Source organism: Sabethes cyaneus, chromosome 1 (genome assembly GCF_943734655.1).
Source record: "Sabethes cyaneus chromosome 1, idSabCyanKW18_F2, whole genome shotgun sequence".
Taxonomy (NCBI): Eukaryota; Metazoa; Arthropoda; class Insecta; order Diptera; family Culicidae; genus Sabethes; species Sabethes cyaneus.
This window is the reverse complement of record NC_071353.1, coordinates 160,852,837-160,878,671: the sequence shown is the minus strand read 5'-3', so window position 1 is coordinate 160,878,671 and position 25,835 is coordinate 160,852,837.

Sequence of the window (25,835 nt, the reverse complement as noted above, 5' to 3'; positions counted from 1 at the left end):
GAATGCTCTATTGTCTGGTAGAATTTAAATTTTGACTAATCCCCCTAAAAGTGAAATAAAAAAAATATTTTTCTTCAGTTTCAATATAACACATTGTTGAGTACTGCAAAGTTTTAGAGCATATTATTAAAAGAAATTTCGCTGAAGACAGTAACCTTCTATCTCTTCAGCGAAGATTGAGGAATCTTATTTATTGCATATGCATTTGTAAAATCAGTTTTTCTATTTTAGCGCTTTTTGCAATTATTGTATGACTTTTTCATGTATTACAAAGTTGTACAGATAGTAAAAATACACAACTTTGCTGAATATAGTATACCTCTATGTTTGCTTGTTTAGGAACTGTAGAACTTTGATTGCAAAAAATACCCTAATTTTGATCTTGAATTACTCGACTACCAGCAGACGGATACATTTTAAACATTTTACATTTGCTGATAGTTTTGCTGCATACAGACACCATTTTTCTATATGAAGAAACTAGAGAAAATTCCAGTTGGGGCCAATTGCGGTACACCTCACGTGCTGCTTGCTTCGTTTCTGTGATGGTCGGTTTATGCTGATCTATTTTCCTAACTATTTAAAGTATTAATGCATTGAATAATTCTGACATTTTGCTCATAGTTTACTGAAGAACGTTACGTTAGTTAAACAACGATTTGTAACTATATAACAATATGGCATTCAAAAACCTATACATGTTGTAGGGGAACTGTGGGTAAGACGAACAGGGTGGGTAAGACGGACAGGTGGTTGATTCTACCAGTTAAGCATTAAAATTCGTAAATGTTTTGATGGGCATCCAACCATCTTCCTATCTCATGATGTCTGAACGTTTCCATCATCATTTAAAACTTTCCAATTTTGATAAAGTACAAAAAAACTAAAAATTGGACAAGATTCTGCGTTTGGATGTAACTTTTTTTCCATCGGAATTAAGATTTTTGAGTGGTTTAGTTCCAAAATGTTGCCCATAGCATGAAGAATTTCGATTTAATACCTTTTCAAGTAACGTCTCCATTCAAATAATACGTAATTTCATTTGCGTATGAAAAATTGTGAACGCTTTAAAAAAATGTATAATGATGGGGTGAAATGGACAACTGCTAGTGTGGGTAAGATGGTCAGTGAACATATTATGTTAAAATTGTTGATTTTGCTTCTTAGTGATATCTCATGCATATAAATGAAAATTTAACCGGCAAACGTGAACTTCAAACAAATCAGTAGCGACCAGGCATGAAACAGTTTTTGGAATGCTTGTTCATATTGCCGCTGCCAAACAACTTTCTATTGGCTGCCTCTAGTGGGAGGGGGTGGACTGCCCCCCTCATTTTTTGCACGCTACACCACCATATTTTACGTATTCAATTTGTTAAGGGTTAAAAATAATAATATGCGCTCAGTTGGGGCGATTCATAATACCTGTCCATCTTACCCCCACACATTGTCCGTTTCACCCGCAGCACTAAAAAAGTTCACTTTTTCGGACCATTTTTAAAACTCAAAATACACATTGAAAAACATTTTTTGTTAAATATTTTACTAGCTCCTTTTGAAAACAATATGTTAAACTGAAGTAAACTGTATTTAGGTTTTATAAATCATAAGTTCTCTGTATTATATTAGCTGTTCTTCTTAACCTGTTCGTCTTACCCACAGTTCCCCTACAAAATACAACAGCTTGAGTAACCGAAGGTTAATAAAAATTGATGAAATTTATGCAAGAAAACTTTATTGATGTAAATCAAATAGAATGACATTACAGGAAATTATGCATAGTTCAAAAACCTATAAACTAGACCTTTACAACGCAATGTATATGTTAAAGAATAATATTTCTTCTTACAACTTGCTTTTACTTGCACTTACCCACATTAGTAACAACTTACTCAGCAATTTCATGAGAAAAGCAACTATCAAAATTTATAAGTGCTCCTATTTTGTTCAAATTTTGTAAACTTATTCAATTTGCAAACATTTTATGTAAACCAACGCACAATGCAACGTTAACCAACAGATGAATTATTTTCCGAAGACGTGTCGATTTCTATCTCAAAGAGCAAGTAAGACCACATAACAAAGGTTCCTTTCACCACTAGGTGGATTAAATAAGGTTTATTGATCTATCTTACATACATCTATACCCATAAAAATGGGTTTCTGTCTGTCCGAATGTTCCTTATAGACTCAGAAACTACTCAACCGATCGGCGTAAAAATTTGTATGCAGGGATTTTTGGGGCCTGGAAAGGTTCTTACGATAGTTAGAGTCTCCTCCCCACCCCCTAAGAGGAGGGGTTTCCATACAAATGAAACACAAATTCCTGCATAACTCGAGAAATAATTAAGCAACTTGAACCAAATTTTGCATGAGGGGGTTTTCTGTTTCTATTGTATTTTTGGTGAACTAGGGCCCCTCCTTTCTTTAGGAGAGGGGTGGCTCTCATACAAATCAAATACAAATTTCCTCATAACTTGAGAAATAATCAAGCAAATGGAAGCAAATTTGGCATGTGGGAATTTTAGGAGACAAGAAGTTTTTTCTATGACGAATTATGACCCCTCCCCCCTTTAAAAGGGGGGGGGGCTCCCTTATAAAAAGAATACAAATTTCCCCATAACTCGAGAACAAATTAAGCAAATGGAACGAAATTTGGCATATGAAGGTTTTAGGAGGCAGAAAATTTTTCTATGGCAAAATATGACCCCTCCTCCCTTTAAGAGGGGGAGCTCGCATAAAAATGAAATACAAATTTTCTCATATCTCGAGAACTAATCAAGCAAACGGAACCAAATTTGACAACTGGGGGTTTTTGGAGGCAAGAATTTTTTCTATAGTGAATTGGGACTCCTCACCACTTTGAAAGGGGGGGCTCCTATACAAATGAAATAAAACAGAAAAAGTTCCTTATAACTAATCAAGCAGAAGGAACCAAATGTGGCATTTAGGGGATTTTGGAGGCATGAATTTATTTTATAACGGTTTGAAACCCCTCACCCCTGTAGTAGGGGGATAAAGACTCTGATACAAATGAAACAGAAATTTTTGCGTAACTCAAAAACTAATCGACCTCGAGAAATTTTGGACTCTTCCAAATCAATAATTAGACCACCAAAAACTATCTGCAGCCCCCCCGTAGAAATCACCTCTGTCTATGTTTATTTGTTTTCCTAGGTCAACTGACCTCTATTACTTTCCTTCAGTTAGGTCCGAACGAGGGACAACGAGTAAGGTGAGGATCACCCCGAGGATCGAAACGGTACTTTCCACCAATAGGTTTTTCGTGAAATGGTACATTCCGCGTTAGGTTTTTCGTGAAATGGCATTCGGCGATATGTTACACAATCACGGCGAATATTTAAGTGCTATGCTACTTTACTGTGAGGAAAAATTCCAAAGTCGTATATTAAACTACCCATGCTTTCATAGTTACGTAATTGCCAAAATAAATCATCTTAGGGTGAGCTCCTCAGAAACTTGCAAAACTCGAGATTGTGACAAAGGTCATTGGAGATTCACGATTTATGCACAACCCAGTTTAATTTGTGGCAATACGACGTTTGTCGGGTCAGCTAGTCTATACCTATAAAAATGGATTTCTGTCTGGGGCCAGAGAAGGTTCTTATGATGGTTAGACCCCTCACCCCACTAAGAGGGGGGGGGCTTCCATACAAATCCATAACTATAAAAATGGATTTCTGTCTATCTGTTCGTATGTTCCTTATAGAATCGAAAACTACTAAACCGATTGGCGTGAAAATTTGCATGTAGGGGTTTTTGGGACTGAAGAAGGTTCTTATGATGGCTGTCTCCCCACTAAGGGGGGGGGGGCTCTCATACAAATGAAATACAAATTTCCTCATAACTCGAGAACTAATCAAGCAAATGGAATAAAGTTGGGCATGTGGGTGTTTTAAGAGACAAGATTTTTTTCTATGGTGAGTTGAGACCCCTCCCCTCTTTGGGAGAGGAATTATGACTCTTCGCTCCTTCAAGAGAGGGGGCTCCCATACAAATGAAATACAAAGTTTGTCATAACTCAAGAACAAATCTAGCAAATGGAACCAAATTTGGCATGTGAAAGTTTTTTGAGGCAAGAATTTTTTCTATGAATTAGGACCCCTCCCCACTTTAGGAGGCGGGCTCCCATACAAATGAAATACAAAGTTTCTCATAACTCAAGAACTAATCTAGCAAATGGAACCAAATTTGGCATGTGAAAGTTTTTTGAGGCAAGAAGGCCTTCACAGGCCTCAATGAAAATTGGGGGGTGGGGAAAAGCCCACCTGAGGTCGACCCTCAGGTGCGCGTAAAAACCCCATTATCTTTTGACACCGTTACAATAGTTTTACAATTACAAAACTGTCTGACGAGCTATACACATTTATAGTAGCTTATATAAAAAATCTGTTTACCATGAATACATATTTAACTCAAAAACCACATTACAACATTCGCTTAAGTCGATTCTTAAAAGAAACACTGGATAAATTAAAGTCAAATAGTTCAACCGCGTTGTTAAAGACGTCACACATCGCCCTAACGGGTTCGTTTTGGCCATAATCGGTTTAGTGAAATGGAAGGCGCAGAAAATTTCGTAATCTTAGTGTTCTGGAAGATACATTTATATTGATTTGTGAAAGTATATGTGGAGCATCTATTTCACCAGCTAAAAGTTTTCCTATGAAAACAGCTTTAGCGATATTTCGTCTTTTTTCTAGTGTGTTAATTCCCAATAGTCGACAACGGTCAACGTAGGTTGGCAGATGGTTAGGATCACGCCACCGAAGAAACCTGAGAGCGTAACGTAGAACAAACCTAGCTTGTACTGCTTCAATGCGGTTGGTCCAAATTTCAGTATACGGACTACAAATTACAGCTAATGTCTCCAAAGTGGAGCGGACTAGTGAAAAGTACAACGACCGTAAGTAAAACGGATCAGTGAACTCTCTAGCAATTCTTATTATGAAGCCAAGGTTTCTGTTAGCGTTTGCTATGATGTGTGAATAGTGATGCCTAAAGGAGAGTTGTGAGTCTAGTAATACGCCCAAGTCTTCAATTACTGTTACTCTTTCCAGTATTTCTCCAAATGCTGTGTAGTTCCATAATAATGGGTTGTTCTTACGTGTGAAAGTAATTACAGAACATTTTGATATACTAAGAGTCAGTGAATTGTGCGCGCATCAGTTACAAAAAGAGTCCAAGAGCTGTTCCAGCTTAATGCAGTCCATTACAGTTCGTATGACGAAGAATAATTTCAGATCGTCAGCATAGATGAGTTTACAGTTTGGCGGGATACTGAAGCAAAACGTCATTGAAAAATACGGAAAATAGTAGCGGTCCCCGATTGCTTCCTTGAGGAACACCTGACAAGCTAAGGAAGCTGTTAGACTCAATGTTTCCTAATTTGACACAGAGTGAACGACCAACTAGGTATGATTTAAGCCATTCAGTAAAATGTATTGTGGCTCCGAGACGTTCGATTTTTGCTAACAGGATAGAGTGATCGACGCGGTCAAACGCTGCTTTTAGGTCGGTATAGATAGTGTCCACTTGTACGCCCTTTTTCGTATTTCGAATATAGTTTGACGTAAACTGAAGAAAGTTTGTCGTTGTTGATCTACCATGGTAAAAACCATGCTGATCCGTGGAGATATAAGGCTTGAATTCACGTAGTAGGACATTCCCAACTAAAATCTCAAATAGTTTCGATCCGTCGGAGAAGAAAGTTATTTCTCGATAATTAATTACATCGTTTTTGTTTCCTTTTTTAAACACAGGAAACATAACAGATTTTTTCCAACACTCAGGAAATATTGCTTGTGACAGAGATCGATTAAATATAATTCTTAACGGAATACATAGCACAATCGCACATTTTTTTAAGATAATCGCGGGAACGCCGTCTGAACCAGTTGATGTAGAGGGTTTCAATTTTTTCATAGCCTCAAGTACATCTTCGTCAGAGAAACTGAAGCCACTCATGATTATCACATTTCTGGGGACGTTGCGAAGGGCGTTTTCTATCTAAATCGAGTTAGCCGAAGTCGGAAAAGTTCAGACAGCTCTTCCAAGTGGAGTTGCTGAGTGCAAGCTATTGTACCTAATAGCGGAGGGTGATGCCGATCAACTAACTCTACTAACTGCTCGCATGTACTGCTGCAATATTGCAGTTCAAAGAAACCTCCTCATTTACGAACACGAGGTTCAACGTTAGATTTCGCCTATTTTTGATTGTACATATTTGTGTCATGTTAACTAAAGACATCCCATCTAGCAACGCCGCACTAGATCTACTAAAGCTGGATTCAGAAGGATCAGCAAAAACACGACCGGAATGACTAATTTTTCAAATGAGGCCTGGTTATAATCTCCAAATAGCAAATGAGTACTGTGGAGTTCTAGGGAGCTCGTGATAGCAAGCGTTGCATCTATATGCTGTTGAATGACTGTAGCGTTATCCGCGATGTCAGGAGGAATATATATCGCGCCTACACAGATATTAGTATCATTTGTACTGAATCAACCCATTATTGTTCTAGATCATATTTAATCCCTGATTTCACTTGTGACTGTAGTCGGTTCGATACCACCACGTGATTTACCTGAGCTAGCTAAGTCGCGATGTTTGCGATATGTTATGTATCTTGATCGAAATAGCTGAAGTGAACCTGAATGAAATATGTACAAATTTCCTCATAACTAGTGGAACCAAGTTTAGCATGTGGGGGTTTTCGGAGGCAAGAATTTTTTCTATGATGAATTAGGACCCCTCCCCCTTTTAGGAGGAAGGCTTCCATACAAATGAAATATAAATTTCCTCATATCTCAAGAACTAATCAATCAAATGGAACCAAATTCGACATGTGGTTTTTGAAGGCAAGAAATGTTTCTATGGTGGTTTGAGACCCCTCTCCCTTGTGGAATATAATCGAAGTCAAGAGTCAAAGTCGCAGAAGAGAGCATGCTAAGCGCCAAATAAAGCATTTTTAAATATTGGTAGTACTTTTCTATGGAATTGTGGCAATAATGCAATCCAGTTTTCAAAGTCGAACCTTAATAATAACACTGGGTCGAAACTTCTGCTTTGTTTCACTCCGTTTCAGTTATCTATAAAAATCTGCAGATATTTCTGACGAATAGTTGCAAGATTAAGATGTTACCGGTCCTGGCTGGCTGGCTGCCGGAACTGCAACAATCAACGAGCTTTTTATCACCTACCCTCGCATCGTGAGCGTTCTTCTCCACTCACCATTACCGTTATAGGCAGGTCATCAGGCCACCGACAGGTAGATAGATAGCGGCGCATAGTCATTTCTCCACGTCCATCAGGTTTCCCATAACGACCCGCAATATTATCCATCTCGATTTTCTCGAAGCAATTTTCCGTTGCTGGGATTTTTTTCGTTCGTTCCTCTTGACAGAAGCCAGCCAGCCAGCCAATCTGCACACCGTTTGTGCGCGTAATAGAAACATCCTATCAAAATTCTCTTCGCCATCGTCGACGTCGACGGCGTCGTCGTCATCGTCTTCGACGTTGGGGAATCATCATCGAGAATGAAGACCTTATCATTTCGTAATAGTAGGTAGTGACCGGTATTCGGGGAACACGTCGAAGCAATGGTAATAACGATAAAACGTTAGAAATCACCGTCTTCATCGTTGTGTTACGTTGTGCGCCTACGCTCCGACAAACTGACACTGACAGGTAAGTATAGTATGCTTGCAGCGTTCCTCGACTGTGATTGGGCTGTGTGTTAGCTTGATTGCTAGTTCTTGTCGATGCTAGAGCTAGAAACGATTACGAAATAATTGCAAGATTGATTTCAAAATTACCATATCGTTCAGCGATCCTTATCCCACGGGAAATGAAAGCCGTCGGCCGCCTCCGCCTCCGTGCCACGTGTTTCATCTTCAGCAGTCAGTCAGTCAGTCAGTAAAGAAAGTAGCATCAAAAAGCTAGAAAGGTCGCCCATAAAAACGTGATGACTCCCGTGACAACATGAATCTAATCAAATTAAGTATATTAATTTCTGCCGACAGGTAATGAAATAAGTCGGTGAGTTAGCTGCCTGATGGGATCTGCCGGCCGGGCCCCGAAAGAGATGGGAAGTGACAACTTGATTAACAAAAGATAGACTGCTACTCTTCCCCGCTGACCGACTGCCTAACTGACTGACTGACACAGACTGGCCCTGGCAATATTAGGCGAAAACGATTCCATTGAGAGAGAGAGAAAGGACATTCAATTCAGCAGGTCCGTCTTCTGTCCGTGCTTCTTGGACTGTTCTGTCGTTCTAAACGGATTACGAGTCATGAGTTTATGTCTCCATAAAACGCAACTTTCCCTATATCTTCATTCTTCTCGCTGCTGCTGCTGCTACTGGTTTTATTGTCGTGTGATTTCCACACTTCCACCGTCAGTGGGTGGGTATTCGAGGGGAAAAAGACAATTAGCGTTTGGGAAATGGGACACAATTGAGAGAGTAAAATTTTAGCACCGCACACAACGTGTGCGTTATGGGCGGGAGCAGCCGCCAACTTTTCCGGTAAAAATTCAACATCAACACGGTGGCGACGACTGGCGGAATAATTCAATTCCAGTAGCAGCGCAATCGCCGATTGTCATCTGGCACTCGGCCAATTAGCGCTTGCTCTACGGATCATAAACGATAATTACTTGCGCTTAATGCGATTTAGTGACAGCAGCGAGTGAATTTCTCTCCTCAGCCCGGGCAAGCTTTGGGGGGGGGGCTAGCGGCATCGTCGGATGTTGGTCCCGTCGAGCGTCTGGCTGCAATACTCACCTGAAATGAAACAAAGAAAAGAGAAAACTTTGGTCAGCTCAGCTCAGTGTCGAGGGGATTGGAGAAGATTAAAAGCAGTGCAGCAGAGGCGGTAAAAGTTGCCCAAAAGCAGATGTCGGTTCTGGCGTGGACATTGGCGTGAAGTACGATTAAAAAGATTAAAACAATGATTGAAGGGACAATTTTTGTCGTTGAAAATCATCGACCGAGAAGGGAGGATAATTTGGTGCACCATTTTGTTTGCTAAAAAAGCAGTCTTCCTTTATTAAGTTATAAAATATAACGAAGTGTTCTCTGAGGGTTGAATGTAAATCCGGTTTATCTTTCTTCCAGAGGTTCATTATATTTATAATTATAATACATTTTGTCTTTAAAAATTTCAGATCATTGCTGTCAATTTATTGAAACCCTATCTGACTTTCGGGCTAGTAGAATATAGGAAATAATCTACCATGGAAAAGATTTTTTTTGTGTAAACGAGTATTGTACGTAGATGAGATGCCACACCTCCCCCCTTAAGGAAGAATGGCGCAGCGAAGAAGGATCAGGGACAGCTAACTTCTTGTCGGGTTTCAGGTTGCTAATTTTTGTAAAGCTAAAATAGTTATTTTGTGTCAATCGTACTCAAACGATAGATCACACAAAAGGACATAAACGAAGTTAGCCGTTTGTAGTGAAAGCTACAAGTAATGTACATCAACTGCTGTTGATTTTAACTATGATGAACCGAAAGTTTAATGTTTAAAATTTTCTTCTAAGAAAACAACGAAGCAACTAATATCAGCTAACAAGTCAATCCAATTTCGCAATCTCACAGCCGGGAGGCAAAAATGTCAAACTTTCATTATCCCATATCATTCCAAATGGGGCACCGTTACGGCAGACAGACAGACGTATTTTGTTTACAAAGTTTCTTACCCATCTATCAATTTCGTCAAATACGACAAATATTGACATCCGACAAATGACAACCATCATCTCGCAGGAGCAGGTCACAGGCGCGCAGAAAAACTTTCCAAACGGCCTCATTTTGTCACGGTAAGCAGTTGGGAACAAACCGGCTCGGGTTGACTTCTGAGTCGAATAAATGAGCACAGGGGGGCAAAGAAAGAAGTTTACGACCCTTTCTGGTCGTCATTTTTACCGGTGCTCACTGAACGATTTTGTTTTGCTGCCGGTAGGCAGTGTTAAACTATGGTGAACCCTCCAAGCACGGTTCTTCCCGGAAGATTGCTGCTGTCGGGTGTAAATTTCAAAAACTCATCCAACAGAGCGTGGCTGGGCAGGCCTGCACGGTGGCGATACCGTGCGTCTTTGACGCAACACAAACGAGGCTTTTTCCTGCTACCGAAAAAACAACGCAATTTATATCTATTATCTCACGTCTCACGGGAAATTGTGTATGAGCTTTTGTTTGCATTTTTGTTTTACTGCAGATTTTGAGAAATTGAAATAATGATACTTTCGTTTTATCGGGGGGCTTTTCCGTTGTTACGGTTCTTCCGGTAATTGGATTTGGCGGAAAGAGATGTCACACCGAGTGTTTTTTACGCTTCAGATTTCTGCTGCTTGCTTGCTTGGTTCGGAATTTGCGAATCCTTCCGGACAGACACCGGTTCCAATCTGCGGGGACACACACGTATGCTTTCACTATTCCCTGCAAAAATGTGGCAATTTTCGCTTATCCTAGAACAAAAGCTGCCCGGTAAATCAGAGCGCTTTCTCGCTAAACCCGGGAGACCGTTTTCCAGGCGAGCGAACTCGATGCTGCACACAGCATGGCATACCGTGTAGGCGTTCCTCTAAAAGCAATAATTCTCGGAAAGTACACATTTATCACAAACAAAACACACATTCACGCACACATACATTCACAGGCACAATGCCATAGAAACCACCAGCGTTAACAACGCCGTTGTCGGTCGGCTCTCATCATCGTCAGCATCATCATCACCATCAGTTTCATGGCGTTGAATAGTGGAATAGAAAAAAAAACGTCCGCCATGTTGTTGTAATATCCCGTTTCCAGAGCGATGTATAGTTACAGGCGCACAAAAAGTGGGCTCCCGCAGATAGGTATGATGCTAGACACACTGAGAGTGTAGCATAGAACAAGACAAACAGAACTGCCTGAATGCTCTGCTGCTGATGCTGATGTTGATGGTCTCCTCCTTCCCTGCTCCCAAATCCCTAGCCTTATTAGCACTCATCATCAGCATCCGGACCGTCCATTACACGGATGGCAAAGTTTAAGTGTTTTCCCATTACTTATTAGTTGCCGATATTGTGTTTTACTTTGCGATTATCTAGTCCCGGGGAGTTATTATCCCAATCCATCCGCCGAACCCCAGTAGCAGCGCCATTCGGACAGCCAGCCAGCCTGCCAGCGCAGCGATTTGTCAGACGGTAATTAATTGTTGGAAAGTCCGTCTTCCGGATTCGGTGTAATCTTATCTCATCCTGTTTGCTTCGCCAACGTGCCGCTCCCGCCCATAGGCCAGTGACAGGTCAGTAGCCGTCATCCGCTGGTGTACTATAATCCTTTCAATCAAGTTTGGCCGGCGCGGGAACTTCCTTATCGCTTACGATGCGATAGCAAGACCTTCCGGGCGCACGACGATACACACACACTCGCCCACACAGATGACAGATTTATTGCGTTTGGTTTTTGATGGTATTTGCTTTTTCTGCCTGAAATCCGTTCGTAACCCCGGCAAAGGATGAATTCTGCTTATCTGCTCCTTTTAAAGTCACATAATTGGAATTTGTTTCCTCGGGCTTTCGGTTGAGTAATGACGGCAATGTCTCTTCGGTGAGTTTGACTGTAACTGATTCAATTGGTTATAATTTCTCAATATTTTCTATTTCTATTCATATAATTTTAGTTACTCATGTAAAGTTTCACTGAACCACTTTTAAAACGTGAAGTCTGTGTCGGAAAAAATATTAGCATAAAATGGGAATTAATTTTCTAAATAAATTCCAAACCAAACCATTTCGGTGGACCGTTTGTCAGTTGATTGGACCGATCCGCTCGTGACCAGTAGGCAATCACGACGCCGGCCACACAGCAGCGTCGCAAACCGGCCGTGGCCGCTACGCCGGTTGCATCCGGGCGGAACCGTTGCGAACGGCTGAATGTCGAAAAAATGGCGGTTCCATTAGCAAAACGAGCTGCGACTGACTCTGAAAGGGAAATGGAAATTTATCGATTTCAATCTACGCCAGTTCGGGGTTGTTGTGATCTCTAACCCAGCCGGCAGCACACCAAGGTCAGCCAGAGTACAATCCACCCTAGCTACATACTCACTTCCTTTCCGCTTAGCTGAAATGGTTTCCCAGGAATAACAATTTCATTTGATGGTCACGCTGGTCGGCGCGCGGTTTTGATGGTCCGGTAGTCCATTTAGTGGCCCCAATTAGGTGAAACGGGAGCGAGTACAGTGTGAACTTGAGGCAGTGAGCTGCAGATGCTGCCAGTGGAAGAGCTCAACCTACAACAATGGCCGACAATGAACTTTGCGCTCGTTGCCGGCAACGTAAAACGAATCGTAATCGAATGAAACCGTAATCGACAAAACGGAAGAGCCATTGCAGTAGCAGTAAAAATGATGGCATTTTATTGCGTCTCCTCCGAAGGACGACACAGGCATTGGAAGCAGCTTCGTCATCTTAACAGCATCTGCAAAGTGGCGTTCGTCCAGCCAACATTTCGTTTGTGATGTTCACTTTCAACGGGAGAAATCGATATTTGCTAGACCGCTCAAGGAATAGGTTATCAACAGTTTTATTGAGCCAACGCCATCAATTGGCGGAAATAAATTAAACTTTTATGATTTTTCTAAATTATGCTAATTTTATTTAATGTTTTTATTATTAGAGATTCGAGCATTACATTGTTTTGTTGCATTTGTTCTGAAGTTCATTCTGAAGTTGATTCTATTTTAGTGGGGCATATGTCAAAAAAAAAAAAAACGAAAAGCAGTGACCCTGGATGGCTCCCTTGCGGAACGCCCCACTTTAGAAAATACTAACTAAATTACGCATATAACTTCTCCTGTAAGGAATACATGGAAAATCTAAAAAGAACAATTTATTATCTCATTTTGATGAAATCATTCTGATTATTTTTATGCTTCCACTCTGTCCTTGTTCTACTTTTAAACTACCCCCACAGGCAGCAGTGTCCCGCGGAGCCGGCTTGTGCGTCATTGAACATGAAAACTTCGTGTGCATTTCTGCTCGACAAATCCTCCAAAAAGCCAATCCCAGTCGGAAAACAAATCATTTCTATCGCACCTCCGAATCAGAGCAGGCAACTTATTTTCCGAACCATTGCCTCCACCGAACTACGGGTATGGCTACGCACCGGCACCCGGAAGCGAGCTGCCGCGGCGACATTCCCGAAGTCGTTTTTCAATTTCTGACGCCATACTAAAGCCATACCTACTATCTAAAAAGCAAGCTTAGAAATAGCGAATCTCAACTAGAAAAAAAACCTACTCTCCGGTCGTCGCCCAACGAATAGCGTGTTCCGTTCGCGCAATTCCCGGCCCGACTCACCGACCGGTTCATATTCGGACGGTGGGCTGGACGGGAATTTGCTATTTTTCCGCCGCGGACGGCGGGGAAAACGTGAAACGCGACCAACCGACCGAAAGCACTATCTCATGTCCGGGTATCATTTGTACGCTGCCTGTGACTGTGCTACGGCTATAATGGCTGTTCGGCTGCAATTTTCCCTAGTTTCTTTTTCTTCCTATTCGACCGACCGACGGAGTTCCACCGACGACGACGACGACGAAGCATGCAATATTTCATCCAATGCAATAAAACACACGGGAGGAAAAGTACAATCTCGTAAGACAACTCTGAAGTTCCACTGTGTAAAAGTAAGTAAAAAACCTTGAACAGTGTTGCCAACTGACGGGTAATGTACTTCAGCAGCGAAACCCGTAGCATTTGGCAACACTTTCCCTTGGACCTGACCGGAGTGTCAGTAAAAAAAAATAAACGACAATATTTCCTGTGCTCTTGCTTCGATTGGCGTGCATACCGAAAGACACAACAATGCAGAAGAACGAACCGGAAGTACGTAAAAAGCATCCATCCATCGGTCGACGGCTACCTTCTTCCCGTAGCTAGAAAACATCGACGCTTGCCTTGCACACGGCAATGGTGGTGGCGCTGGTGTCTTCAATGAAGGATGCTCCAATATAAATAATAAGCGAAACAAATTCCGACCTCCCCACCACTTCGTAAGAGTTATGACCCGGCGAGTTATCTCTCGCACCGTTTCTCGTGTTCCAGCGCAGGCCAGACATCGACGAGAGACGACGCGCTTGGTTGACCGGACCGACGAGACCGACGACCGACCGCCTGCTAGTAGCTCCCCCCGTTACGAGTAAGAACGAGATTGGCCGGAAATAAATGACCAACCGGGCGAATCGCCTCGCGCGGGCAAGGTAAGATTCGCAGACCAACAAAAAAAAAACTCGCACAGTAACATTTGATTGATCGAGCTGAATTATGAAGTTCAATTACGGATCCGGTGGATTTTGGATTTACGATCCATCGAATCGTCGGGTGAGAAGTCGAAGCCGAAGCAGCTAGTAGCTAGACCGGATGGCATTGCAGTCATATTTTGTGGGAGGCAGGCAGGATTCTTCGTTGATTGAACTAGACATCGAGATCGTAAACGGAATTGTCTTTTTATGGGATTGATTGGGATTTACTGGAATGTTGTGGTGCGGTGCGGTGGTGAACGGACGTTTACCTCGGGAAAGGTGATTCGGCAACAATTTGTGAGTGATAACTTTTACACTCGATACGATATGCCGACCAGAAGCAGGGCTGTCTGTTGTCTGTTTTCGTTTTTCTGAACTTTGCATCGGTTCAATACTTTGTTTTCCATCGTTTGTCAATCTATTTCAAAATTTAGAACAGATATTAAATTTTTTCCAACGATTCGACTATATTTTTGAGGCTTTTTCAAGCATCGACTGCTCCTTGTCTAATACCCATGTTCCTACGAAATACTAGACAAAGAGATCTAATTCAATCTTTGAAAAAATAAAATATAAAACTATAGTTAAAACGTTGGGAATATTTTAAAATCTGTTGTGTATTAATTAGACTAACAGTCGGTTAGCAATAAAGTATTAAATTTAACAATCGATAAAACGTATCAATATAAAATAATTCATTATGAAATCCCCAGTATAGAATGGTTTAGGTGTTCAAAAGGCAATAAAAAAATAATTTCCTTGATAAAATCCAAAATCAAGAGGTCCCATATCACTTCCCTGAGGAACACCGCGATTATTTAAGGCTATTTTAAGTATTTCTTTGGCTATTTCAAGCTTGCTTCATGATCGCTTTTTATTTTCACCTTGTCTGGCCTTTCAAAACAGTTTTGGCAATTAAGAAATTGATTCAAGATTGGATTTTTTCTAGTCTTGTTTAAGGTGGAAAAGCCGAATTGATCATTTCCAGTTTATTATGAGTTATATTGTTTATTTTCTTTTTTCCTATTAGCCATTAATTAGTCTTAATTTGAATTCTCCGTGGACCACTGACTTGAATTTATCATAAAGGCAAATACGGTACGCCATCGAGTAGCTGGCAGGACTGTTTTCGTTACTCGGTCTGTCTGCGTTTCGAGACAAAATTGAAGTAAAGAGTAGTAAATAATTATGCCGCCGGTATAAAACTGTTCAGGTACCCAGGAAACAATGCAAAAATAATTTCCATAATGAAAGCCGAAAACAAAACAGGTCCCAAATTACTTCCCTGTGGAACGACATGACCATTCGTTTCGCCGTTTTCAAATTTACTTTATGCTTGGTAAAAAATGGTAAAATATTAGAGCCCGATTTCGGTGATTCCAAATTTATTTAAAATCTACTTTTTAGTTCTACAAAAGAGGATATTTACTAATCTAAGTTTGATTTAAAAGCATTTAGTTTATTCCATCTTTTACATCTGCTTTTAAATAAGCTTTTCAGCTTTATTCATGACAATATTCTTCTTTCGTAATTCCTGACATTTTGGTCAGTTCAGTTGCAATAATTTTTTTACCCGGCTTTTCTGATCCACAGAATTCTTGCCTGTGAAAGCTAATTTCGGTGACTCCAACCTATGCCTCGTCCTTCATTCTGAACTATGCTTTATTAAATGGGTATGAAATTGCGAGAGTTACCTGTAAGGGGTGTCAAATATAGCAATGAAATGGCGAAAGTTACCTGAAAGGAGTGTCAAATATAGCTCTAACTCCCTCAAGTCCCTACCCAGCGCCTCCTCGAAGATCTACTTCAATGATGACGATCGATGGCAGTACCTGAAAATACTTCATGTACATACTGGAGCAGCTAAGCTAGAAGGTGCGAACCTAAGCATCTGTTTTTCAGGTGAGGAGCGGCTCAAAAAGCGTCTGTCTCGAAGCGAGCAGCTAAATATGAAACAGTTTCCCGCAAGCTACACCTCAGATGGCAAACCTCTCAGCGGGATGTAGATATCGCCACCCCGGCAATGTAGTATACCGAAGCCCTCATTTACCACGGCCAACGAAAATGGTAATATGGAACTGATTAATCGGCTCAGGACACGGAAAGGAAAAACGATTAATTGATAAGTTTGAAGTATGTTGCGCGCGCTTCGTAAGGGGGTTGTGGAGTCTTTTTTCTGTCCAGTCCGCTGTGGTTCAAAGGTTCATCACTATCGGCGATACACAGGGCCTAGGAAGACGAGTCCAGCACGAATCCAGTTATAATTGGGTCCAATTATAGTCCAATCCAGCTTGGATCAAAAAAAGCGAGACACAACTTCTTAAGCATTGCTTCAATTACTCTCCCTTACCTACTTTTCCGCTCTATCCCTTTCACGCCAGGAATCCAGGATCCGGTCCTGGTCCATGAGCGTTAAGGTACGACACAGATCTAACAATGCAAAAACAATTTCCATAATGAAACCCGAAAACAAAACAGGTCCCAAATTACTTCCCTGTGGGACGACATGACCATTCGTTTCGCCGTTTTCAAATTTACTTTACTCTTGATAAAAAATGGTAAAATATTGGAGTCCGATTTCGGCGATTCCAAATTTATTCAAAATCTACTTTTTAGCTCTACAAAAGAGGAAATTTACTAATCTAAGTTTGATCTAAAATCATTCAGTTAATTTAATAAGCTTTTCAGCTTTATTTATGACAATTTATGAAAAAAGAGCCAGGCGTCGTGTATTGAAATCTCGACTGGAAGAGACTGTTAGAGTCAACAGGAGAATAGCACTAACCCCGCCATTGTCGTATACATTGAATGTTTTTAATCAGACCAAGCACTTTGACATGTTTGGTGTAGTTCCGATTGTTTGGTAAACTGAAATGCCTTATCTATATTGAATCCATTGCGAGCAGTGCATGTGTCTTCACTTTTAATATTAGCTTTAAAATAAAGTATTTCATTGCAACACTTTCCTCTCTCTCTCTCTCTCTCTCTCTCTCTCTCTCTCTCTCTCCGTATATCTTCCTCCATCTCATATTTTGTTTTTTTTTCCAATTTTCAAAATTGAGTTTAAATTTTTAATTTAACGATTTCTTCCAACCGTTCCGATTCTTTGACTTTTCTCGACTTTTAGGCTGTTCGGTTCACCGAGCACTTCTACCGGACGCCTATTTAACTATTCTTGTTTGAATATCCAGCTTTTTGACCTTTCTATATTTAAATTTTTTAGCTTTTGTCTGTCGAATTTTTCAAGACTTTCGACCGTTTCGACCGTTCAATATCGCCAACATTGGCTTTAAATTTTTGAGTTTGCAAATCTATACCTATAAAGAAGGATTTCTGTCTGCCTGTCTGTCCGTATGTTCCTTATAGAATCGAAAACTACTGAACCAATCGGCATGAAAATATGCATGTAGAGGTTTTTTGGGGCCAGGAAAGGTTTTAGTGATGGTTAGAAACCCCTCCCCCCACTAAGAGGGGGGGCTCCCATACAAATGAAACACAAATTTCTGCGTAACTCGACAACTAATCAAGCAAATAGAACAAAATTTGGCATGTGGGTGTTTTCGGTGACAAGAATTTATTCTATGGTAAATTAAGACCCCTCCCCTCTTTATAAGGGGAATTATAAGTCCTCTCCTCTTTAAAAGGGGGGGCTTCCATACAAATTTCCTCATAACTCGAGAACTAATCGAGCAAATGGAACCAAATTTGGCATGTGAAGGTTTTCGAGGGCAAGAATATTTTCTATAGTAAATTAGGACCCCTCCCCACTTTAAGAGGGGGGGCTCCTATACAAACGAAATACAAATTTCCTCATAACTCGAGAACTAATCAAGCAAATAGAACAAAATTTGGTACGTGGGTGTTTTTGGAGACAAAATTTTTTTCTATGATGAATTAGGACCCCTCCCCACTTTAGAAAGGGGGGCTCCTATTCAAATGAAATGCAAATTTCCTCATAACTCGAGAATTAATCAAGCAAATAGAACCAAATTTGGCATGTGAAAGTTTTCTAGGGCATGAATATTTTCTATGGTGAATCAGAACTCCTCCCCACTTTAAGAGGGGGGGCTCCTATACAAACGAAATACAAATTTCCTCATAACTCGAGAACTAATCAAGCAAATGGAACCAAATTTGACACGTGAGTGTTTTTGGAGACAAACCAAATTTGGCATGTGGGAGTTTTAGATGGCAGAAATTTTTTCTATAGTGAATTACGACCCCTTCCCCTTTTAAGAGGGGAGCTCCCATACAAATGAAATTCGAATTTCCTTATAACTTGAGAACTAATCAAGCAAATGGAACCAAATTTGGCATGTGGGAGATTCTGGAGTCTTGAATTTATTTTATGATAGTTAGAGACCTCTCACCCCTGTGGTAGGGGGATATGGACTCTCATACAAATAAAACAGAAATTTTTGCGAAACTCAAAAACTAATAGAACTCGAGAAATTCGACACTCTTCCATAAAACTTTAGTCAATACAAGACCACAAAAACTATCTATAGTAACAGTAGATCATTCAGGACGAGACGGTCGCGAGTGTTGCCGGTGACCCGCCGTCGGAAGCGCCGCCCACTGGGGGGCTTGCAAAACTCGAGATTGTGACAAAGATCATCCGAGATTCATGATTTATGTACAACACAGGTTAATTTGTGGCAATACGAAGTTTGTCGGGTCAGCTAGTTTATAATAATCATCACACATTTGCTACAAGTTATTGAATCGATTGATACGCAAAAGCCACCAGCGTGCTAAATCTTTTATTTTCTTATGACACCAGCCAGAATCTAGAATACGGAATGACAGCATTTGATAAGGTGTAGTCCTACGTCAAAAATCATTTTCTGAAAATCGAGTAAGTGATCGAGTGGAAGTGATGATTCTTGAAATTCATAGATGGAATATAAAAATCTGGAATTTATTCCAGATTTGATATGCAGCTAAGCTAAGCTATTACTTTGAAAACTGAAAACAAAACAGTCTTAGAATACTGCCCTGGGGAACGACCAGTGCATATGTTAGTGTACTTTTGAACGAGAAGATCAAATTTTAACGCGGTACCTGATTGAAAAGATCGCCAAAACTACGCCAAGATAAAGAAAAAAATATGGCTGAAAAAATTAAAATTTATGTTCTTTTTTCTTTTTCTCTAGCTGTGTTTCGTTTACAAAGCTCAAAAGTTATAAAAGTTTTTGCCTAGCTTCTACCAACAAAACAAAAAAAAGTTTGTTCTGATACGTTGTGTAGTTTCTGAGAAGGTAACATAAAGTACATAAAGTTTGAAAATCGTAGTTTTACAGAAGCGGCGTTTTATTCCAGTGAGGTTCTTCCACGCCGCACTGGAATGCTTATGTACTCGATCGTTTTTCGGCCACTACCCGTGGTCGGATTATTACAAAATTAGTATCAAAATAAGCGGAAAAGACTACAGAATCAAAATCTGAAATAAAAAATTTATGACTTTTTCAAAAAAAATTGTCGTTTATGTCCCCTTAAAAGTGGAAATTCACCAATCTTTAATTTAATTTAAAATCGTGTCGTTTATTTCTTTTACCTGCTTTTAAATAACCTTTTATTAATAAAAATATCCTTCCATCGTAATTCTTAACATGTTGGATTTCTTTATCCCGGCTGTTCTGATCCGCAGAATTCTGACCTTTGAAAACCGATTTAAGTGACTCCAAGCTTTGTTCAAGATCATTTTATTACCGCCCCATTCTTCATTGCGAACTGTACTTAATTTCCGTCGAGTTGATTGTCTATTTGCTTTTACTGGCGTAATGAAGAATACCATCCATTTGTGTTCTTTAAGTCAGTAAGTACATTTTCGAATCGCGGCTGGGCGGTGCTGCTAGAATCAATAGGATTGTTGCACTAGCTCAAGCATTGTCCTGTGCTCTGAAGACTGTCAAAACAGAAGGGTGAACGGTGAAGTCTCGAGACATTTATACCCAAGGCTTTGATTTTATGGTCAATATTAGTCACGAACACGGTAATAAGAGGACGATAAAACTCACGTTGTTACCCAGAATTCTATCATTGATATGGTTATTTTCTTTTTTCGCGTTTCCTACCTACTCAGGTCTCGACTGGAAGAGCATGTTAGAAGTCAACAGGAGGGTAGCACTAACCTCGCCATTGTCGTATACATCAAATGTTTACAATCAGACTATGCCCTTTCATATGTTTGGTCTAGTTTCGATTGATTGATTGATTTATATTGAATCCTTGTTTAGTGTATATGAAGTTCGGCTCCTGTATCTCTGCGCCAATCCCCAATACCTCAGGTATTTCGCAGGCTAGTAATATGGGACCACTGCTTCTTCAGCGTTTTCAACGACGTCACGTTGCTATTGGATGCATCGGTTGCAGACTTGTGTACGCTGAAAACTTGATACTGTTTCTATCTGTTGGAAGAAACTGATGATTGTTGCCGCCTGCAACCATTACTTGATATATTTGTTGTTTGGTGCAAACGAAACTGACTAAGTGTGGCAAAATGCGAGGTGATAAGTTTTTACCGTATTAAAAGTCCAATGCTATTCAATTATCAGAATGCGAGGAACGAGCTCTCTCTCTTCTTTACATTTCTCTCAGTCTCTCTTCTTTCCATCGCTCTATCTTTCTTCTCTCCATCTCTTTGTCAATCTCTCTTCTCTCCATCTCTCTGTCAATCTCTCTTCTCTCTATCTCTTTCCTCATTCTCTCTTCTCTTCATCTCTCAATTTCTCTTTTTTCAATCTCTCTTCTCTCCAACTCTCACTCTCTTCTCTCTCTCTCATCTCTCTCTCTATCTCCCTCAGTCCACGTCTATCCTTCTCCATTTTCCTAATTTTCTGGAATTTTTTCAACTTTTTCAGTTTTAAACCCTTTAATATTAATTTTGAATTTAACAACTGCTGACGGAATTTAACTTTTCGTTTTTTTTTTATTTTTCGACTAGACTAATCTCAAGTTTTTAGTCTTGACCTTGAAATGCGGTCATACATTTATATTAATATTGGAAACGATGGTTCTACAATTGATGAAGGGACGGTAGGGGAAAGAAATGAAAATTTTTTTTGCGAAGGAGGGGAAGAACTGAAAGGAAAGGGGGGGGATATTGGTAGCTACGCTTGACGAGTAGTCATTTTGACTCCTACCTTTTGCCCAATGCTGGAAGGTGCATGAGTGGAACCAAACTATAATGTGAGATGATAACCGGATTATTCGTCTGTTCGATTCTTTGACTTTTCTGCTTTTTGGTTTGGTTTTCCGAGTTTTCAACATTTCTATCTGGGGCCTTCACTCAAGTCTTTTTATACACGGTTTATTTTTACGATTTTTGAATTAACGCGGTTTTTTATGACGATTTTTGAATTAACACGCTTTTTTATGACGATTTTTAAATTAATGCGATTTTTTACATCATTTTTCGAATTAACGCGGTTTTTCAGCAATTTTTAAATTCGAGCAGTTTTTTCAATGATTTTGAATTAACGCGGTTTTTCAACGTGGATTTTTGAATAAACACGGTTTATTTTACGACGATTGTTGAATTACGGCGGGTTTTTTTTACAACATTTTTCGAATTAACACGGTTTTTTCAAACGGTTTTATTTTACACGCCACCTATCCTCCGTGTAAAAAAGAGGCTGGAGTGTATTTTACTATTATAGTTGGAGTAGTATTGTTATAGTAGGTCATAGTTCCGGCTTTTTGAATTTTCAATATTTTTTTTGTTTAGATTATAGTCGCTTTAACAGCTTGGGTCATTCGTGACTTCTGTGGAGTTGGGATTTGAACCCGGGTCCTCGGCGTGAGAGGCGTGAATGCTAACCACTACGCCGGGACTGACCCCACTTTTCCATATTTCAATTTTTCGCATTTTTTTTTGACTTTTCAAGATTTTCAACGCTACGATATTCCAATTTCGTCAACGTTGGCTTTTTTCTTTGACTTTTTGTTCCTTTCACTTTTAAACTTTAAGTTGGCGCATTCAATAAATTTGCAAATTTATAATGATGATTTGTATGATATTACAATTGTTACAATTTATTTGAATCGATTGATAATTGAATCATTAAAATTCATTCAAGCCATCCGAAGCGTCCAATATCTTTTATTTTCTCGTGACAACAACCAGAACATAGAAGATGAAAAGACAGCCTATAGTAAGACGCCTAACGTAGGAATACGCCATATTCTATAACTTGAGTAAGTGCAAAGTGATACTAATAATACTAATCTATACCTATAAAAAAGGATTTCTGTCTGTCTGTCCCTATGCTCCTTTTAGAATCGAAAACTACTGAACCGATCGGCGTGAAAATTTGCATGTAGGGGTTTTTGAGGCTATGAAAGGTTCTCTCGATGGCAAAAGTCCCCTCCCTCCACCAAGAAGGGGGGCTCCCATACAAATATATGCCTCAAAAAATGGATTTCTGTCTGTTTTAGATTCCTTATAGAATCTAAAACTACTTAACCGATCGGCATGAAAATTTGCATGTAGGGGTTGTTGGTGCCAGGGAAGGTTCTTATGATGGTTAGAGATCTCTCCCCCCACCAAGAGGGGGGGCTCCCATACAAATGAAACACAAATTTCTGCATAACTCGAAAATTAATTAATCAAATGGAACCATATTTGGCATGTGGGTGTTTTTGGAGGCAAAATTTTTTTCTATGATGAACCCCTTACCTTTTTAGGAGGGGGGGCTCCCATACAAATGAAATACAAATTTCCTCATAACTCGAGAACTAATCAAGCAAATGGAACCAAATTTGACATGTGGGTGTTTTTGGAGACAAGAATGTTGTCTATGGTGAATTGAAACCTCTCCGCGCTTCAGGAGGGGGGGGGGGCTCCTATACAAATGAAATACAAATTTCCTCATACCTCGAAAAGTAATCAAGCAAATGGAACCAAATTTGGCATGTGGGGGGTTTGGAGGCAGGAATTTTTTTAATGATGGTTTGACGTTTGAGACTCCTCACCCCTGTGGTAGGGGGATAAGGACTCTCATAGCAATAAAACAGAAATTTTTGCGTAACTCAAAAACTAACTCGAGAAATTTTAGACTCTTTCATAAAACATTAATCAATAACAATACCACTAAAAACTTTCAATAGTAACATTAAATAACTCAGCGCGAGACGGTCACAGGCCGCGAGTGTTGTCGGCCACTGCGGGGGGCAGCCCCCCGTAGAGATCTCCTCTATCTAGGTTTATTTATTTTCCTAGATCTACTGACCTCTATTACTTTCCTTCAGTTGGGTCACCCCTGCGAAATGGTACTTTTTACGAAAAGATTTTCCGTGAAATGGTACATCCCGCGTAAGGTTTTTCGCGAAATGGTATTCTGTGAAACTCTATATTCCGCGTTATGGTCAACCGAGAATTGGTGTATCGCAAAATGGTATTCGGCAAAATGGTATGTAATGATGGCGAATTTTTAAATGCTATCTGTTTTATTTTATCAGGCTAAGCAATGGGGGAGTTGTTTTCTACTTTACTGTGAGGAACATTTGTATATTAAAACACCCATGAACTCCCCAGAAACTTGCAAAACTCAAGATTGTGATAAAGGTCATCCGAGATTCATGATTTATGTACAACACAGTTTAATTTGTGGCAGTACGAAATTTGTCGGGTCAGCTAGTTTATAATAATTGTCACACATTTGCTACAAGTTATTGTTTCGATTGATACGTAAATGATTGAAATCCATTCAAGCCACCAGCGTGCTAAATCTTTTATTTTTTTATGACACTAATCAGAATCTAGAATACGGGGAATGACAGCCTGTGATAAGATGTAGTCCTACGTCAAAAATCATATTCTGAAACTGGAGTAAGCGAAAGTGATGATTCTTGAAATTCATAGATAGAATTTATAGATCTGGAATTCATTCCAGATTGGTTGTGCAGCGAATCTATTACTTTGAGAACAAAAAACAAAAAAAATCTTAGAATACTCCCCTGGGGAACGACCAGTGCATATGTTAGTGTACCTATGTACCTATGATCAAATTTTAACGCAGTACCTGATTGAAATAATCGCCAAAACTTATGAAAACCAAACTGAAACTTAAAAAAGTATGGAAGTCTGTGCCTAGAGAAACGAACTTAGGACTACGAATACAGGTACAACTCAAACAATGCTTGACAATTTGAAAATGTTCAGCTAGTTGCAAAAAAATATAATTTATTGTAACTTTTGCATGACTTGTAACACTAGTCAACTCTAAGTAACTGCTTTGAAACTCTAAGTTTATCATAGCACGTGGACAGCCAATCAAAATATAAATTAGCTAACGTCCTCTGCATTTTGCTAGCTTCTTTCGACACTACGGCTATTTGCATACTTGACAGAAATACAATTGTAACTATGTAAAAAATTGCAAGCAACAGTTAGTTGCAAACAGCAAATGAAACACTAAAATACTCTTCTCGTAGAGACAGTCGCTGATTTTACTCGCTTTGAGAATTACTGCGTCACGCCACAAACACAAATATTCCTTCAGCCCTGTGCATGACAACAATTCCGAACAAATTCTTGCAGTATATGGATGCAATCTAACAAAAGGAAAGGATGACTGCTCACTTTTCTATAACATTTCACTTTCGGGACATCAAATTGGATTAGATTTAATATTTAAAAATAAAATCGGTTGAAGGAAAGGGGTGGTTTAACACTTTAAAAAACTGTTTACTTTTAGGACATCAAATTGGACTAGGTTAAATGTTCAAACGATTAAATCGGTTGACGAAAATAGGAGGTCTTCCACTTCTCAAGCACAGATATCAAATTGGTACAGGTTTAAACGTCGTATAGAATTTTCGACCTGTTGATGAGGAGAGGGGGGAGGGGTTTTGTTCCTTATTTTGTAAAAGGAAACCACAGTAAACAGATGATGTGTTTAATTGTCGTCCCTGTCTGTGAAGCAAGGTAACCTCGAAGCAAGTGTATAAGTCTTCAAACATTCAAATGCTTCAAAAAGATTCGAAGTTAGATAATCCGATCAAAAGCTATGACCCAAAACAAAATTCTCTTTGAAAATGCCATTCCCATTTTCCATCAAAACCCTAATAGTCAAGCCTGGTTCAATGTTATGAGTTGAACATTTTCTACTGCTAAATTTTACGAAAAATACCAGCGGCAAGTCAGCTTGTCGTCAGCAGCCTAGAGCTGGGGAGGCTCGTGCTGTTTCAAATCGGTCTCCATTCAACTCGATTCAACGGATCACTTGTCGTCAACTAGAGATCTACTAAACGTGGGTTAACAAATATATTTCTACAGAAATTTGAAAGAAAATCTGAAAGCGAAATGGTTGTAGTCGCAATCTGTTTAAGCAGTTATGTATAGTATGTATATTTATTGAGGAATCTCGAAAGATAGAAGGATATGTTTTATATTGCAGCTATTTAAGATACAGAAAGATATCATAACACTTGAACTTTGGTTGATTCGGTATTCGTGATTCGACTTATCCCACCGAAGCGCAGTACATTCGAAAACTTTCGATGATAGAGCAAC